The sequence below is a fragment of the Mustela putorius genome, unplaced genomic scaffold (assembly GCF_011764305.1).
Source record: "Mustela putorius furo isolate JIRA1106 unplaced genomic scaffold, ASM1176430v1.1 tig00537248_pilon_pilon_pilon, whole genome shotgun sequence".
Classification (NCBI taxonomy): domain Eukaryota; kingdom Metazoa; phylum Chordata; class Mammalia; order Carnivora; family Mustelidae; genus Mustela; species Mustela putorius.
This window is the reverse complement of record NW_025422387.1, coordinates 5,686,962-5,705,409: the sequence shown is the minus strand read 5'-3', so window position 1 is coordinate 5,705,409 and position 18,448 is coordinate 5,686,962. Positions and strand designations below refer to the sequence as shown.

The 18,448-nt window shown below is 44.8% G+C and overlaps 1 protein-coding gene across 8 annotated transcripts in view; it reads right to left on the bottom strand.

Annotated features, from left to right (window-relative positions):
* IFT81 (intraflagellar transport 81) overlaps positions 1 to 18,448 on the bottom strand; it is a 197,068-nt gene that overhangs the window by 84,539 nt on the left and 94,081 nt on the right. The window contains exon 1 of one of the 8 annotated variants that reach the window (XM_045073698.1): positions 2,204 to 2,563. The exons of 3 other annotated variants lie outside the window; for them this stretch is intronic. The gene's annotated coding sequence lies outside the window, so the exon portion shown is untranslated. Of the gene's footprint in view, positions 1 to 297; positions 441 to 1,770; positions 2,180 to 2,203; positions 2,564 to 18,448 lie in introns of those variants that run through there. 4 more of the 8 variants (XM_013056516.2, XM_045073697.1, XM_013056518.2 and 1 more) reach the window with 4 other exon arrangements.

Genomic DNA, 18,448 nt, shown 5'->3' with positions numbered 1-18,448 from the left:
GGATCGACTCTGCCACCATTGACTAATTCAGGCCTATGTTTCCCTGTGCCTTCAATAAGGAAACAGCCTCGAGTTTTCTGGCCCCTGCCTCTCCTATTCCAAATCGTTTGTGTGCTTCTCATTGCTCACAAAATAAATTCTAAATTTCTTGAATTTTGATTTTTCAGATGTAACTCAGTTGAGTTTTCCCACCTTCATTTTTCCAAACTGTTACCTTTCACTCTTAAATTTCACCCGACTGAAAAGTTACTGCTCCTTAATTTTTTCACCTGTCTTCAGTTAATGCTGTTTTCTTACCTAGAAAAACTGTCTCCCGATCTCCACAGGTGCAGATCCTTACCGTCTTTCAGGGTTTGCCCTCCAAATGCACATTCTTCCAGGAAGTCATTCTCAAGCTATCTCCCACATTCTCCATCAGAATAACGGCAGCAGCACCTGCCCTGGAGGCTAACCACATTTAATCTGCACTGTTCTCCAAGAGTTATTTTTCTTTTTCTTTTTTTTTTTTAAAGGTTTTATCTTATTTATTTGATAGAGAAAGAGATCACAAGCAGGCAGAGCAGCAGGCAGAGAGAGAGGGGGAAGCAGGCTCCCTGCTGAGCAGAGAGTCCGATGTGGGGCTCCATCCCAGGACCCTGAGATCATGACCTGAGCTGAAGGCAGAGGCTTAACCCACTGAGCCACCCAGGCGCCCCTAGAGTTATTTTTCTGTTTTGTACTAGTGACTCATGTATGGTTTCTCTTCTCTATTAAATTGTAAATTCCATGAGGACATTTTTGTGCCTAATTCTATCTGTGAATACCCACTGCATCAAAACTGAATTCTTCCATTGACTGGATAAATGTGTTCACGGGCCCAAGGCCAGAAAAAGAAAGATAAGCCCAAGTCAACTGGTCGTGATCTTAAGTTTTAAAAAATTAAATATCTGATTATTTAACTGCTGAAGCAGCTTTACCATGGTTCCTAGTGTTTCCTGCTTGAGGGTATCAATTGTTTAATATGGGAAGAACTGGCAGAAATTTTGCAGGCAGGTAATTTTTTAAAATTAGCAATTTAAAAAAGGAATTAAAAAATGAACTGCTAAGAAAAGAAATTTTAAAAAATTACTTCAGTGCTCCCTAAGAGTTTTTAACTAAGAAATGAATAGATGCTATTTTATCAAAGACATTAGTTGGGGCTGCATGCATTTTGCTCTGAAATAGATTTTAATTGGGGGGGTGGAGCTGCATATTTGTAAAACATTAAATCTAAAACTATGAATCAGTGATTATTATTGTTAAAAAATGAGTCAAAAGATAGTAGAAAGGATAACCAATGTGCTTTAAAAAATTCGAGGCTTCCTTTAATCTACAAAAGGAAAACTTTTACATAAATGAAATAAAAATCCACCTCGGAGATGCAAGTTTTTCGTTGTTAAAAATATTTTAAGTAAAAATCCACGTCCTACCCTTCCCATACATATAGAAGTTTAATGATTTAGAAATTATATGTATATAATATATAACATATATATACACACACATATATTTTTTCCCTTTCAAAACAAGACACTTGGATAAACGAGTAAAATGTTACCAGGAGAGGAAAAGAAACTAGTCGGGTTCCCCCTAGGTGCCCACCAGCTTTCTGATGGTCACCAGCTAAGGACAAAGATGTACTGAACAGGTAGGTTGTCTATGCCCAGCGGGCTCTGCGCTCTAAAATTAGCAAAAGCAATTACTCTCCCTCTGCCAGCGGAAAAGTCGCCACACTAATTCACGAGCACTTACCCACATAAGAGCCCAAGGGGGTGGGGGGAAGAATTAAAACCAGGACGTGCGTCTATCTGGCACAACTCGGGGCGGAAACGACGCTGCCCTGGTCCCAGGCCCGCACGAGCGCGGGACCAGCAGCCTCTTAGGATTCCCAAAAATAGTGTCCCACCCCGCCCCGCGCTCGGGGCTCGGGACAGTGGACAGGGGACCCCACATACTACCCAGACCCCTCGCGGGGGGTGATTTGGGCTCCCCGACCGCTCAACCTTCGGGGGAGCTGCCTGGATCCTCGCGAGGCCCATCAGGCACCGACCCCGGCGTGGAGGGCTGAACTGCTGCGACCCTCCCCTGGCGAAGGTGCTGCTCTGGGAAGGGGACGAGGAGGGAGTTCTCTTTTGGGGAGTGGGGGGCTTCAGGGAAGTTTCCGAGCGCGTCTTGGCGAGGTTACCTCAAATTCTCCTCAAGAAACCACTTTCCCCCCCCGCAGGAGGCATCCAGGCTCTCCAGGGTTCCTAGAGACGAGCTCCCTGGCAACGGTTGCTAGGCCGTGAGATTACGTCACTTCCGGCGGGTGGGCCAGGCCGTTTCCGCGGGGCCCTCGGGGGCACGGTAGGGCCGAGGTCCCCAGCGGGGAAAAGTGTGGTGCCCGGCCCACGTGCAAGTGCGTTTACTAGTCCTGTGCCACGGTGAGGACTGGGGACCACTGTACTTCGTGATGTCAGCTGGCAAGGAAAGTATGAGGGGAAAAAACATGAAATTCTTCACGCCCTGAAAACTTAGTTGCCTGTCCAAACATCTTGGAAGAAACCAACTACAGATTTAGTATCAGTCTCAGAGCAAAATAAAACAAACAAAAAAGGGAAACAAATTCCTTATGAGGCATCTCCTATTTGCCTTGCTCTGCGATGGCTGCTGGCGATGCAAAGGAAGCCAGGAATTACTACAGGGCTCCTGTTTTCAAGGAGCATAGTCTACTGCGGATAAAGAGACAGACGACTGAAAGGCAACTCCAAAACTATCACAAAAGGATAATGGGGGAGGCCAGATGAAGTATATCCTGAGTTTATTTGGGTCTGAAGGGCCCGTACAATCAGGAAGGTTTCCACCAGATAAAGTGATGTTTAAGGATCAGTGAAAATTAGCCACATGGGATATTTTTTTTTTTTGAGCAGAGGGAACAGAACATTGCAAGATGACTCCATTGCTGGTTGCCTTCTGACTACTGAACAGAAACAGGCATCCTGCCGGGCACCTGGGGGAAAACGAAGACCCATCCCAGCTCACAGATGGTCCTGAGAGTTGGAGAAGGCAACACTGAAAACTTTGAAAAGTTAAATAATTTAAATAACTTTGGGAGGAATAGTGAAAGATTCATATAAGGAACTGAATAATTAATTGATCCTGGTGGATGTATTAGGAGATTCCCTGGGCCACCAGGATTTGAAACCTGGGTCTGCCATCTTGCAGCCTTACCTCTCTGACCTTTCCTGATCTCCTCTATAATATATGGCTATAATACTACTTTCCTCAAAAGGCTGATGTTAGGATTAAGTGTGTCAAAATAGGTAAAGTCATTTGAATAGTGCCTGACACTGGAAGAGCTAATGACATTTTACCTTTTTCCCCTACTTTTTAAAAAGCGAGATGGTTAGATTTGCTCCTTCTACAGAGTCTACAGATGTAGGCTCTAGAAAGATAAGAGTGGTTTATTGGGTAGTTTTTAGTTCCTCCTCTGCCTGTTGCGGCTATTATAGAAGCACTATAATTTTCAGTTATGAGAATGCAATCCTGTGTAAATTGGAGTAAGCAATGGAATCTACTCTTTGCACTCAAATTTGAATGGATGTTATGTTTAATGTGGTTGCTCTGGAACCCAAGGAAAAATTTGAGGCCAGTCAGCACACTTCTTGGAATCCACATACTGAGAAGATTATATTCCATCTTGAACCAAAAAAGTGAGACACAGAGAAGCCTGCTCATATTAGGTCTCTGCCTATGTATAGGGCCCAGATACAGGCCAGAGGAAGACTTACCACCCCCTGATTCATTTAAGATAAAACCTTGAATGGATTCATGAAGAGTCCAAGAAGAACTCAGCAACAATTCCACAACACTGAAGGCTGATTACATTCCAAGTCAAGCTATCCACATGAAGAATTTTTTCCTCGTAGATGTTGAGTCTTCCTTATAAACCCCAAAACATGTCTCTTGGCTGAACTGTATTTGACATTTTTTTTTTTTTGACAGAAAGAGAGATCACAAGTAGGCAAAGAGGCAGGTAGGAAGCAGGCTCCCTGCTGAGCAGAGAACCCTATGTGGGGCTCTATCCCAGGACCCTGAGATCATAACCTGAGCTGAAGGCAGAGGCTTTATAACCTACTGAGCCACCCAGGCGCCCCATATTTGACATTTTTAATAGCTGAAGGGAAATCCAATTATATGAGATAGTCTTTCTGACGAAGTCCCACCCCTACCCTGAGTCTATTAAAAAAAAAAAAAGTTTCTGGGGTGCCTGGGTGGCTCAGTGGATTAACCCTCTGCCTTCCGCTCAGGTCATGATCTCAGGGTCCTGGGATTGAGCCCCGCATCCGCATCTGGCTCTCTGCTCGGTGGGGAGCCTGCTTCCCCCTCTCTCTCTCTGCCTGCCCTCTCTACCTACTTGTGTTCGTTCTCTCTCTGTCAAATAAATAAATAAAATCTTTAAAAAAAAAGTTTCATCAATGTGTAATTCACATACATACAGTTCACCCATTTAAAGTATATAATTTACACTAATTCAAAAAGATCTATGCATCCCTATGTTTACTGCAGCATTATTTACACTAGCCAAGGTATGGAAGCACCCCAAGTGTTCACCAATAAACAAATGGATAAAGAAGATACACACACAAACACACACACATACACACATACAGGAATGTCACAGAGCCATGCAAAAGAATGAGATCTTACCATTTGGGACAAAAAGGATGAACCTAAAGGGTATAGTGCTAAGTGAAATAAGTCAGACTCAAAAAGACAAATCCCATATGATTTCACTCATATGTAGACTCTAAAAAACAAAACAAATGAACAAACAAGCAAAAAGCCAAACCATACCTATAAATACAGAGAACAAAGTGGTGGTTGCCAGAGGAAAGGGGAGGTTGGGGGTGGTTAGACTAAATAGTTGAAAGGGAGTAGGAGAAACAGGCTTCCAGTTAAGTAATGAATAAGTCATGGAAATAAAAGGCATCGCACAGAGAGTATAGTAAATGACATTGCAATAGTGACATACAGTGACTGATGGTAGCTGTGCTTGTGATAAGCATAACATATAGAGAAACTGAAGCACTATGTTGTACACCTGAAAACAATGTAACAATGTGTGTCAAAACTCAAATTTTATTAAAAATTATTATAAAAAATAAAGTACATAATTCAATGGCTTTTAGCTTAATCACAAAGTTGTGTAGCCATCACCACTATCTAATCACAGAACATCTTCATCACCCCAAAAAGAGAGCCCATACCCTTTAGCCATCAAAAAAAAACCCAAAAACTTGCCACCACACAGCCCCTGGAAACCACTAATGTGCTTTCCTTCTTTAGGACTATACCTCTCCTGGATATTTCATATAAAAGGAATCATTAAAGTATCAGTCTGGCTTCTTTCACTTAGTATAATGTTTAAAAGTTCATCTGTGTTGTAGCATGTATCAGTACCTCATTCCATTTGTGGCAGAATAACAGTCCATTGTCCATCCATTCCTCAGCTGAGGGACATTTAGACTGTTTCCACTTTTTGGTTATACTGAACAATGTGCTATGAATATCTGTGTACATACCTCCACTGCCTTATGGATAAAGCGCTTCCATTGGCTAAGTCAGATGAGCAGGGGCATGAGTAATTGGGAGGTAGATGGTTATTCATTCTTGGGTTTGTCTTTTCCTTTGAATTTTTGTTAATTTTAGCCTCTTGGGTGCTCATGGTTGTAGACCACAGAACCGAAGAGGTGGATTCCTTAGTAGTTTTTGGTTGTAACAACAAACTGTTGTTGCAACCTACTTGTCCCTTGCTACCAAAACACTAAAATACCCGATCTGCTTCTCACCTGAAGCCCTCTGATAAGAAGATGCTGTTAAATGGAAGTGTGCTTTAAAAGTTCACCAGCCTCTAGTGGAGAAGAGGGTGGGGACAGGTGTGGAGGAGGTGAGAGAAAATAGAAGCTGCCCCTTACAACTCCCTTATTTAACCTTGTAGATACTGCAAGGCTATCCATGGTTGTGAACTTCTCCTCTGGTTATTCAGAGGATGGGGAAAAAAAAATCACTCCCGGTCAAAATGTGTTTTTCAAGACTCAGTTTAGTACAAAATTAAAATAAGGAGGGGGCCTTTATTTCATGTAGTTGTGAAGTCCAAGGATATTCTGCCTTCAGGTACGGTGTGATCTAGGTCATCTTGATATTCTTTCTCCCTTCATTTCACTGTCTCTTATCTCCACTTCCCTCTGAATGGGCTGCTATTAGCAAGAGGTTTATTTTCTTCCCGCCTAGCAACCTCACTAAAACTAGAGTCTTTTTTCCAACAGTTCCAGCAAATTCCCAGGGATGACCCTCACTGGTCTCAAATGTGTCAGGCCATTCTTGAATCCATTGCTATGACTCTGATAGATGAATCTGAGGAGGGCTGCTCCAAAAAAGGAAGAACTGGATTCTGTTACCAGAGGTAGAGATGCAGTGCAAACAAGAACAACAGATGTCTCTTCCAGAAGTCAGGGAAGGTGGTTAAATCTTAAAATCTGGGTAGGCAAAACCAGAAGAGGAAGAAATGAGCCTGTACTTATTCTGGAGAGCACCCATATCAGTGCAAACTTTCTCCCCGATTTCCTCCCAACAAATAAATCATCTTTCTTCACTACAGGCTTCCATCGTGGGCCAAGTGAGGTCTTAAGATATCCGCAGACTCCCCAGGTCTCCACAAAAATCTGAGGATACTATGAACATAATGCCTCCAGTCCCTTTTCATTTCATAACTTCCAAACAAGAACTTTCCTGTGCAGAGCATGGAAAGCCAAGCCAATTTTCTGTTTTTGGTATTAAATTTAGACCTTTCATCCTGACCATGAGATATTTCTGGATTCTGCATGAGTATTCAGAGAATGCCAGTTTTCAAGATGCTATCCCATCTGGGGCTACTCTGCACACTGCCCACTTTATCTCATTCTTTTAAAACTGGGAAAAATGACCCAGGCACAGGAACGAATTTGGAAGTGGGTTATTCTGCTATTCATTAATTGTCACTTAATGCCATTGCCATCTAGGTTAGTTGGTGAGGAAAGAAATGGAATTTAAATGAAAACCTGAATTGAACTTCACCTATATCCTAAATTGCCTTAGCTCTGGCAATTTAATTTTGTGGGTATGCTTAGTAGTAGAATGTGCTCTCCTAAAAGGTAAAAAGATAACTAATATGTGAAACATTCACCTGGATGGGTGAGACTGCAGAGGTGTTGTTAAATGTGTGTGTGGTGGGGCACCTAGGTGGCTTAGTGGGTTAAGCCTCTGCCTTCAGCTCAGGTCATGATCTCAGGGTCCTGGGATGGAGCCCCACATTGGGCGCTCTGCTCAGCGGGGAGCCTGCTTCCCCCCCACCCCTGCCGCCCCACCTGATGCTGTGCCTACTTGTGATCTCTCTCCCACTGTGTGTCAAATAAATAACAAAAAATAGATAAATAAATAAAAAATGTGTACGCAGTGCTACATTTTTGTAGAACAGTTTTTTAACGGATTTTGTAAGATTAATGGGTAATGTAGAGGGGTCAAAACAATATGCAATTCATATGCAGTCCTTGGGTACGAGTATGGATTGAAATATAAGATACAGCTAATTTCTACTGGGCTCAAATAATAATCATGTCATCACTTACTGAGTGCTTATTGTAGGTCAGGAACTCCATTAAATACTTCACATATGTATCAGAATTTATTAAAATATTAATTTATGCGTGTACTCCTTCTGTTTCTCTTCCTCTGGAAACAATCTGCATTGCCTTGAGATTTGCAAGCTGAAATCAGAAGTCATACCTCCTGCCTTTTGTAAAGGTCTGAAATCTTTGGGAGAGATTATGGATTACACTGGCTGTCCTCCAGGGAGAAGCAGAGAGAGGAGTTCCTTCCAAAGTCAGAAGAGAGAGAAGAAAGTTGCCAAGAGGAATGAGAAAGGATCATAGGTCGATCATTCTGGGGCAACTCCTAAGAAGGGAAGAATATGAGGAAGCCACATGGTGAATCTAGGGGTGGCCAACACTCTTTGTCCCAGGTCTGACATGGAAGCATCGACAATATTGAATCTGAAAGGACCAGGCAGTCTGGGATGATGCGTGTGTGACTGAGGAGTCACCAGCGCGGACCAGTGACAGAGGACTGCAAGTGACTCTCCGAAGCTTTGCCCCTGCAAAAGAGCCCAGGGACTTGACAATCCCTGGGATGTGCGTGAGAAGGAAATGCCCAAAAATGACAGGAAGGGATCTCAGATTTGGATTTCAGTTAATGATAAAATAATAATGATAAAATAATGTCCTTCCTCTTGCAAATCTAAGCGGTGCTCTAAAATGGCTAATCTCTGTACTGCCAGCTTCCTAGCAGGATAAAGATGGCACAGTCTATGCAATTGAGGAGAGCTTAATAAAGGACCATTTATAAAGGTATGGGCAGGGTTGAGGAGAACTAACAAAAGAACCAGCAACAAAAGCAAGCATTGCTGCCCTAAGGCTGACACCGCAAGAGAAGGGAACAGGCACCAGAAGGCCGACAGTGAGCAGCAGTACAGAGAATGTTGCCTAACAGGACCCATTAGATGCAGCCGGTCTTGACCTCACTCTCCTTCAACCCTCTGATCTCCAGCGTGGCCTCTCATTGGCTAAACCCAATAGGGTGCCCAAGGGGGTAAGCAGACCCATTGAGGTCACTGGTTCAGACTGGGATCCCAGGACATAGAGTCAGGAAGAAAATGGAGGAGTGGGCATCTGGAGTAGCAGACTGAATGAATTATAAATTGAATTATATATGCAATTATACAGTCCAAGTGATGGGCAGAAAGGCCTGAGGAGGGGAAAGGAACTACCCTCACGTCTCCAAGCTCCTCTGGCTCCTTAGCTGAAGTTCTAGGCATCACATGGGGTTGGACCTAATTTCATTTCAGCACTCTGCCCGCACCCATATCATCTCATTTAATCTTCACAACAGGTCTGCAAGGACAGTATTGCTTTTTCTATTTTATAATTCAGGCCTGGGGAGGCCTAGGGAGTTACTAGAGGGCCCAAGTTCACATACCTAGTAGCTGGCTGAGCCAAGATTCAGACAGCGTCGGCCTGATCCCAAAGCCATTTTCACCAACCTACTAAACTGGCTCGAAACCGGCTCAGCAGAGTCTGAAAGAAGGACCATAAATCAGGCCACTGAAGCAGGAGGCAAAGGGATTTTCTGTGTGGGAGGGCCAGTGTTAACATGCTGTCTGGCTTTCGCTGCCTACAAGGCCTTTGCCAAGGAAAGTCTTCTCTGATCCAGGTAGGGCTAATGGTTTAAAATCCAAGTGCTTACCCTGGAATCACAGAGGGGGAGGATAGAGAAAACACTTGGCCCATGATGGGAAAAAAAGTATATTTTCATTTCAAATGCCTTTCAAGTTCTTCTTTTCCCAGCTGAGTGTTGGTGTATTTATAGAATTCAGGGGGAGTATTTAAGGGTAAGCAGCAGTGGAGCTGCATTTTGGGCCATCAGGAAGCTCCGAATCACGCAGGAAAAGGTTGATGGGAGGAGACAGAAAGGCCAAGATCAGCGGGGCACAAACTGGCCTTCTCCTTCATGTTGCCAAGAACTTTTCTCCCTTCTGGGCTGATGACGTCAAATCGAAGTCTATAAGTGTGCTATAGATGGAATCAGAGAGCCAAAATGATGGGCAAACAGATGAATGGCTAAACAAATTGTGGTATAAATATACAGCATATTATTCAACCATAAAAAGAAAGAAGTATGGACCCATGGCTACAACATTGATGAACCTTGAAAACATTTTGTTGCATGAAAGAAGCCAGACATAAAAGTCCACACACTGTGTGATTCGCCTTATAGGAAGTATCTAGAAGAGGCAAACTCATAGAGACAGAAGGCAGATTGGTGATTGATGAAGGGGAGGGGAGGGGACAATGTGGAGCACCTGCTTAATGGGTACAGGATTTCCTTCTGGGGTGAGGGACATCTTCTGGAGATAGAGGTGGTGGTTGTAGAGTCCTGTGAACGTACTCAATGTCATCAAATTGTTCCCATTAAGAAGGTTAATTTTATACAGTGTGAATCTCACCTCAATTAGAAACAAAGGATGGGCAGACCTTGGGAGGTCACCCATCCACCCTGTCTTCCAGGCTGTCTTTGTTCCTTTCAGCTCACATCATGAGGCCTCATTTCATTCCAGGCTTTCCCTCTCTATCTACTCCCCAGCCACCGGCCTCCCTTCTGTGGCTCCCACACACCAAACCCATGCCAGCCTCAAGACCTTGGCACTGCTGTTCCTTCTGCCTGGCTGTTCTTCACCCGGATCTTGCCCTGGCCTGGCTCTGCCTCCTCATTCAGGAGGAAGAAATGAAGTGGAATAGAAAATATCACACAGAATAGGGTAAACATTACTGTGTCAGAAATATTTTTGCTGTGTCACAAACCACTCCCAACTTATTAGCTTAAAAACAACTTGTTTTTTCTTTCCCGCAAAGTCGTGGGTTGGCCAGGCTCAGCTGGCCAGTTCTTCTGCTCCATGCGGTATGTGCCAGGGTCGGCTGGCAGCCCAAGTCAGCTGGGGGCTCGTGCGGGGCTAGAACACCCAAGAGAGCTCCCCTCCTTTCAGGGCCTCAGTGCTGCTTCCTGGTCCCCCTTGGCATGGATGCTCTTTCTCCTTGCAGTCTCTCATTGAGTTGTGGATTGACCTGAGCTTTCTTACCCGGCAGCCAGGCACCAAAAGCATGAAAGTAAGAGCCACCAGGCTTCTTAAAGTGGAGACCCAGAACACGCGGAGTCATTTCCTTTACATTCCATTGGTTAAAGCAAGTCATAAGATCTTCCCTGATTCAAGGAAAGGAGAAACAGGCTCTACCTCCGGATCAGGGAGTAGCATGGGCATACCAGGAACGATGTTTGCTAAACTGTTGCCAGACATCTTCACAGACACTCTACCATGATTGTTTAGTGGAGTTTTTATTTCAATTTAATAAAAATGCATGCGTGTTCTTTGGGTCACACAATAAAACATATTTCTTGCTGTGAGTCACAGCCAAAAGGTTAAAAAAACACACTTCTTCTACATCCCTTTATAAATTTCTTCCATAGCACTTAGTGCTCTCGGCACTTCGTTTACTTGATTGTATGTTCCTCCCATTAGGATATAAACTCTCTTAGAGCAAGGACCTTGTTGGGCTTGTTCACTGCTATGTCCCCAGCACCTGACAGAGCCTATTAGGCACTTAATAGGTGCCTAATAAATATCTGTTGCTGTTAAATAGGTAGAAACAGCTATCAGATATTGGGTGCTGAGCACACAAAAGCATTGTGCCATTTAATTCATTCAATGCATATCTGAGCAACGACTTTGTGCCAGGCACTATTCTAGGTGCTGGTGAAACAACAGTGAATATAATTGACAATAATCCCTGCCCTTACCGAGTTTACATTTCATTATGATACTAGAGTAGTATCAAGTAGATTTGTTGATACTATTTTGACAGATAAGGAAACTGAGAGTCAGAGAGGGAACCTGCCCAAGGTCACACAGCTAATAATTTCAGCCTGACCTGGCTCGACTCCACTCTGGGTTTCGCCCAGAGCAGGGTCTAAGTGATTACAAATCTCAATTCCTTCAAATGCTTCTCTGAAGGATCAAACTCGTCTTTCTGGGAATCAGGCACAGGCAATGGGAAAAGGTGAGTTCCATGACCTCGCAGTCCCTGCCTCCCCACTCCCCCCCACTTCATGACGATGGCTCACACCTGGGGTGTTGCAGATTTGAGCCACAGCTCTCAGTCACCCCCACTGTCTTATCAGCATGTGACATCCCCAAGTGCCTGGGGCCTGCAGGCCTGGCAAAGAATGCAGCCGGAACAAAAATAAACCTGCCACATTCCTTGGCAGCCCCCTGCCCCTTCCCGCTCTCCAGCCATCCATCCTCACAGCAGAGCCTGCCAGGGAAGGCCAAGAGAGGGAGAGCAGAGCGGAGGAAGCCAGTGCTGCTGCCGGCCAACCCCTGGAAAGAGAGGGAGAGGGGAAGAGAGGAAGAGAAAGAGAGAGATCACCTTATATGGGAACGTGCGCAGACAATGTGTGGCAATGCCTTCGAGTGCAGCAGAGGTCAGATACCAGACAGATGGAAGAAATTAAACATGGGACAGAGCGTGTTCCTGGGCCCTGAAAACAGCTCTTGTTTCACAGCGAGTTCGCACAAAGCCTGGCCCGTTTTCCTTTTTTGCCTAAGCTGAGCAAGATGTGCGTCCTAAACTCTACTTGACTTTGACTCAGGCCCCCTGACTCTGGCTTGGCAGAGGTCTCATCCTTTAAAGTCATTTCTTTCGCGAACTAAACGCTTCTTTGGAAATAACAAGGGAAAGGCTAGGCCTCTTTCCCAAGACTTTCCAATCTCTCTCCAAAGTACATAAATTAGTGGTTAATGAGTAAATATGCCTTCATTTTTCATTTATTCATTCATTCATTCAACAAATATCAAGGACCAATTATACCCCAGGCACTGAGCCAGGTGCCGGGAAGACAGCTTTGATGAAGATGATGATGATGATGACGACGACAATGACCATTTGTTGATTTGCACTCATCTTATAAACATTTCAATTCATAATAATCTACTCAGCACTTTCATGGTAGAGTCATTGGTGATACAGAACACTGCTCTAGAATCATCTGGTCCCTGCCCCGTGGCACTTGCAGTGGGTGGGGGGGGGGGAGAGTAGAAATGACAGATACTGAGCACACGATTTCAGAGGCGCCTCCTGTCGGCATTTTGAATCAGCTACCATTACCATTTCCATTTACCCCAGGGTTTTTCAACCCCAGCACTATGGACATTTTGGGCGCGATCATTCTTTGGGCGGGGCATGTGCGTGGGGTTGGTGGGGAGCTGCTCTGTGCATTACAGGATATTCAGCAATGTCCCTGGCCTCTAGCCACATGGTGTCAGTAGCAAAAACCCCTCTCCTCTAGTTCCTCCAGTTGTGAGAACCAAAACATGTTTCCAGACACTGCCAAACATCCCCGGGGCGGGGGGTACAAAATTGCTCCTGGTTGAGAATCACCAATTGAACAGATGAGGAAGTAGAGACTCAGGGTGGGTTAAGAAACTTCCTAACGGTCAGACCACTGGCCAGCAGGGCTTGCACCCTGATCATTCTGACTCCAATGCCCCTGGGCATCACCGTTACAGTGTGAAACCCCCTATTTCCTTGATAGCATATAATCTGTAAGTTTGGATAGTCATAGACTTCTTTAGCTCATTCCACAAAATGGAAGTCATCCGTGTTAGTTCAGATCCCCTGAGAAGCAGATGCCAGGACGGGTCCGAACCTGCACAAGATTTACTGAGGATTTCCTTATTCATGGCTGCAAAACGCACAAGGGAAAGGAGCTAGAGTAGGCGGGAGAATCCTCAGCTTGCGGCCGAGGCTGAGCCCTGTGGAAGGTGAGGGGGAAGGAGCACTGGGCAGGAAGATCCTCAGACAGCAGCATAGCTTGAAGAAAGTTCTGGCCATGCTGATAGGGATTTCCCAAGCCAAAGGAGGCTGTAAGAGGAGTCCCGGGCTGGCCGGCCAGCAGCAGTGCTGCACTAGCACTCCCACAGTGTTCAGTCGCTGGCTGGGGGAAATTGGTGGAGCCAGAGGGGCAGGACCCGGACTGTCAGTCAAACATGTTCTTCGAAGCGGACTCTCCTGAAGGAGTTCTGAACGGGTGCACGCCCGTGGCTATCGCCTCATCAGAAAAGTGCTGCCCTGTGCTTACTTTCACGTTAAGGCAGAGAGATCTAAAAGGCACTGGAGATACAAAGCCAGGCTGGCATGGTTTTGTGGGCTACAAAGCCAGGTTGGCGTCGTTTAAGCAAAAGGGTCCATTTTCCTTTGAATGTCTTGAGCTTTTTAGTAAACTTCAAAGTCAGCTCCGACTTGAGTACCTCCAGCAAGGGGGTAAGGAGTGCTGCCTTGAGGAGCTGCTTTGTAGCTTGTGGATGTGGGCACTCCCTGAGACTCAGTTTCCCCATCTGCATGATGGAATCACCCTGCCTTATCCTGTAGGGTTGATGTGAGGATTGAGTGAATATTTATGGATTGCTGTTCAGGAGAAGACGGAGGTCTTCCTGCATGAACTTTCTACTGATCCCTTGGTTGTGTACAGCTATCTCCCTGCTAACCACCCTCTCTCATCCTTCCAACTGAGATTCGTCTTGGCACTTCCACAAGGAATAACAAACTAGCATTCCCAGGGCTCAGTTTCACAGATAGACAAGCTGTGTTTGGCTCACAGAGTGCTAAACAAACAAACCAATAGAATGAATCGTTTGAAAACAGATATTTCAAGATGAGACAGCCAATCAAAACCAATGCATCTTAATTCCATTTGTTCGAGCTGTGTGGGTTTCTGGGTTCCCTTGAAAATGTGGGAAAGCTAGATATGCTGTGTGGCAGACTGGCTAAAGTCGAGAAGAGGCCGTCTGCTTCAGATGAGACTTGAACTGACCAGGTTTCCAGTCCCCACACTCCTATCAACTGTGATCATGAAGCTAGATTAGCTAGATTAGCTAGATGCCGATTAGCATCGTGTCTGTGCTGCCATTTTTCTTAGAATACTACTCCTTTGTCTCATGTATTTATCAAAGGAGAAAAGGTAGACCAGGAGATCTACGTTCTTTCTTGTACCTGGTCCCATTTCACTTCACTTAGATCACTACCTGACACTTACTTGGCACACCCAAGTTTACATTCAGACTTGCGGCCTGTTAAGCCCTTCTGGAATTTCCTTCCTAAAATGATCCCTGCAATTTCATAAGAATCCTCTATGTTTTTATTTCCCTTTAATTCACATGCACTGCCATTCACCCAAGAGGCACACAGTATTTCCTTCATTTTATTTTTATTTATTTATTTTGAAGATTTTATTTATTCATTTGTGAGAGAGAGAGTGTGCGAGCAAGAGCAGGGTGAGGGGTAGAGGGAGAGGGAGAAATAGACTCCCCGCTGAGCAGGGAGCCCAATGTGGGGCTTGATCCGGGGACTCCAGGATCATGACCTGAGCCAAAGGCAGATGCTTAACCAACCAAGCTATAGTAGGCACCTCTACTTCCTTCATTTTAAAGAGCAGTTGAGTCCTGGAGAGATGACATGGTTTGCCCAAGGACAGAGCTCATTAGTGGCAGAGCAGAGTCCTACCGACCCCAAGTCTGATACTTTTTTCCATTACTCTGGGCTACAAAGTATATTAGGACTTTGAGTTGCAAAAGACAGAAAGTTAACTAAAATTGGCTTAAGCAAAAGAGGCAATTTATTAGCTCATATGACTGGACAATCCAAAGGAACCAGGGCTTCAAGGAGAACTGGATCTAGGAGCTCAGATACTATCCTGGGACTCCACTAATCCTTCTCTCTTGGTTCTAACTCCTTATTCTGTTGGTTTTATTTTCATGTAGCCTTTCCACTCACTGATGGCAAGACCAGAAGCACTAAGCCTTATCTATTAGCTTCAAATCCGTATGGTCCCAACAAATGGAATTGAGTCTCCTTGGTCCTGACTGGCGTGATCTAATTATGTGCCCGTCCCTGAGCCAATCACCTGCCAGAGAATATGGTGTTCTGATTGGCCCGACTCGGTCATGTGACGCCCCCAAACAGGGTATGAGATTAGCTACACCCAAAGAGGAGCTGAGGGTTGACAGTGGAGGAGTGATGCCCAAAAAGGAAAACTGAGTGTTACCATCAGATATGGGGATGAATGCGGGACCAGCATATCCACTACACCTAGAATCTTTCCGTTGGCGTCCCAATATACAGCAGTCTTCTCCCCTACCCCTACCTTCCCTGCCTTTGTTCGTGGGACATTCCCCTCCTGTCACTGGAAGGCCATCCTTATACATTCTTCCCTCAATCACAGACACAGGTGAAGCCTCCCCTATTCAATCGTTGTGAGCTACAATGAAACTGTTCCTCTGTACAGTAAGAATCTGACCCGCGCGCACCAGCACTCAGTTCCATAGCTATTGAATGTAGGAATGAGGAGATAATTTGCATGAAATGCAACAATGAGAGAACAGGGCCTAGATTAGAAGAAAATAAACAAAAATGTTAGCAGTAACTATCTTGATGAGTTATGGGCGGTTCTCGCTTTTCTTTATTCCTTTCAGTATTTTCTATGATTTAAAAAGCCAACAAATGGTAATAGTAAAAAGGAAGTAATACAAGTCTGGTTTCAACAGCTGGACTATAAGTGAGATAAAGGCGAGGGCCAAGTATTGATTCTCTTACGCCTCCCCTAGCTCCCAGCTGTGGGATGGACTCAGTGTAAGTCAGTTCGAGCTCCTTGAGAGCTAAATTAACAGCATCAGGATTTGTAACAGACTGTCGATTCCTTTCCAAAAGCCAATCTTCCTTTCCTCTTGCAGACTCCCCGACCCCACCTGTGTGTGGGGCTCCCAGCTCCTCACTGCCATGTGCTTCACGGAGGCAGACCCCGAGCCCAACCCCTGCTCTAGAGGCTGAATCCTCCCTGTTTGAATTCAGGGTTTCTTTATTTCTTTAAGATTTGATTTATTTATTTGACAGAGATCTCAAGTAGGCAGAGAGGCAGCGGGAGGGGGTGGGGGAAGAAGGCTCCCCATTGAGCAGAGAGTCTGACGCGGGGCTCGATCCCAGGACCCTGAGATCATGACCTGAGCTGAAGGCAGAGGCCCAACACACTGAGCCACCCAGGCGTCCCTAATTCGGGGTTTCTTAACCTCAGCCCTACTGACATTTCGGGACAGGATAATTCTACTGATTTGCTGAGTTGCTTCATGAGCCACCTTGGAGACTGTTATATGAAATAAAAATTGTCCTTAATGTTTCAAGTGTTTAAGCTAATTTGAGTTGTGCCTTTCTGTGACAGCATCTTAACCAACCCAAGGGTCCATTGAAGACATTGCAAAGCATACAAATAAAACTGCCATCAAAAATAGGGATTCTCTTAGTGCTCGGGGGTGGATATCAGAACCTGGAGGTGGGGACTGACGTATCATTTGATAGTCCCTTTTGAGTGAAACTAGTGATCTACAGCTATTCCAGTTCCACACGGGATTGCTAATCACCAGTGCTGAGACAGAGAGAAGGACTGACCTCCTTTTGCAAAACAAAAAACAACATTTGGACTAGAACCCACTACGTCCCATCACATAAAAATTGCTGCAAAACATCAAGTTCTGTACTTTTTAAGCTAATATCTCTGGGAGTCTACCCAACAACCTCTAAAATGGAGCTGATTAAGGAAATGCTAAGCCAAATGGCTTAAGTTCTAGAACCCTCTGTTTGCTCATCTGTAAGCTGGGAAGAACAAAATGAGAATCCTCTGATATTAGAGATCAGAAAATACTTCATGAGCTATAAAACAGATAATGGATTATCTACTAAGCAGACCAGATAAACTGTAACACTTTCCCAGGGTTGGAACGGTCTAAATTTAGGGTGTAGTGGGACCAAAATCATCAGTCAATTGTTCCTATGCAGCCTTGTTAAATTTCTTGTGCTTCTGAGCTCTATTTCCTCATCTGTATGCTGTGGCAAGACCTCATTCTGACTGTCACTGGAGGAAAAAATAAGGGTGTTTGAAAAAAGGGAAACATCACTATTGATTTTCTACCACAGTTTTCTTGCCCAGGTCAGACAATAGCAGCAGAGCAAACAGAACTAGACTTGGAGGCACATACTCCATAGCGAATGTTGGGGCATCGCTGCCCTCTGCTGGTCGGCAGCGGTGCCACAGTGGTTACAGAGAGAAGAGGGTCCTTGGAGAAGGACCCCTGGGAAATCGAGGCACCCAGAGGTGAAGGGACTTGCTGGAGGGCACGGAACTAGCTTTAGATAGAGTATTTGGGACTCCTGACTCCCTTGTAGAGGGAGAAAAATGACTGGAAATTCATCCTTTATGGTTTCACTCTTGCTACATCCTAAGCTTTTCTAGATAATCTGATGGATTTTTCTCTCTTGTTCTTTGCCACCCAAACGGCATGGACTTCCTTTACCTTTTCAAGGTCCACCACTGGCCCTGAGGCTAAGAGTCCTATCGGGAGCTGGGAACTTTACAGAAATGATCTGGATCCTGACAACTGCTTTTTGGAATATGGGCCAGGAAACTAAAGTTCAGAGAGGTTAAGACACAGGCCCAAAGTTCAACAGCCAGGAAGCACAGGAGCTGGGATCTGAACTCTCACCTGAAACCCGAAAGCCCACATTCTACCTGCGAATAGCAAGTCAAAACAACATGGTAACTTGCGAAGACATGATTAAAGGTAATTTTGTGCTTTTTGAATGCCCGAAATGTATTTGCTGGGAAGACATGTAGTGAACTAATAAGAGAGGGAAATTTTTCAAGCATCTACCATAAGCTGGTGACATTCACATACAACATCTATTAAATATCCTATTAACAC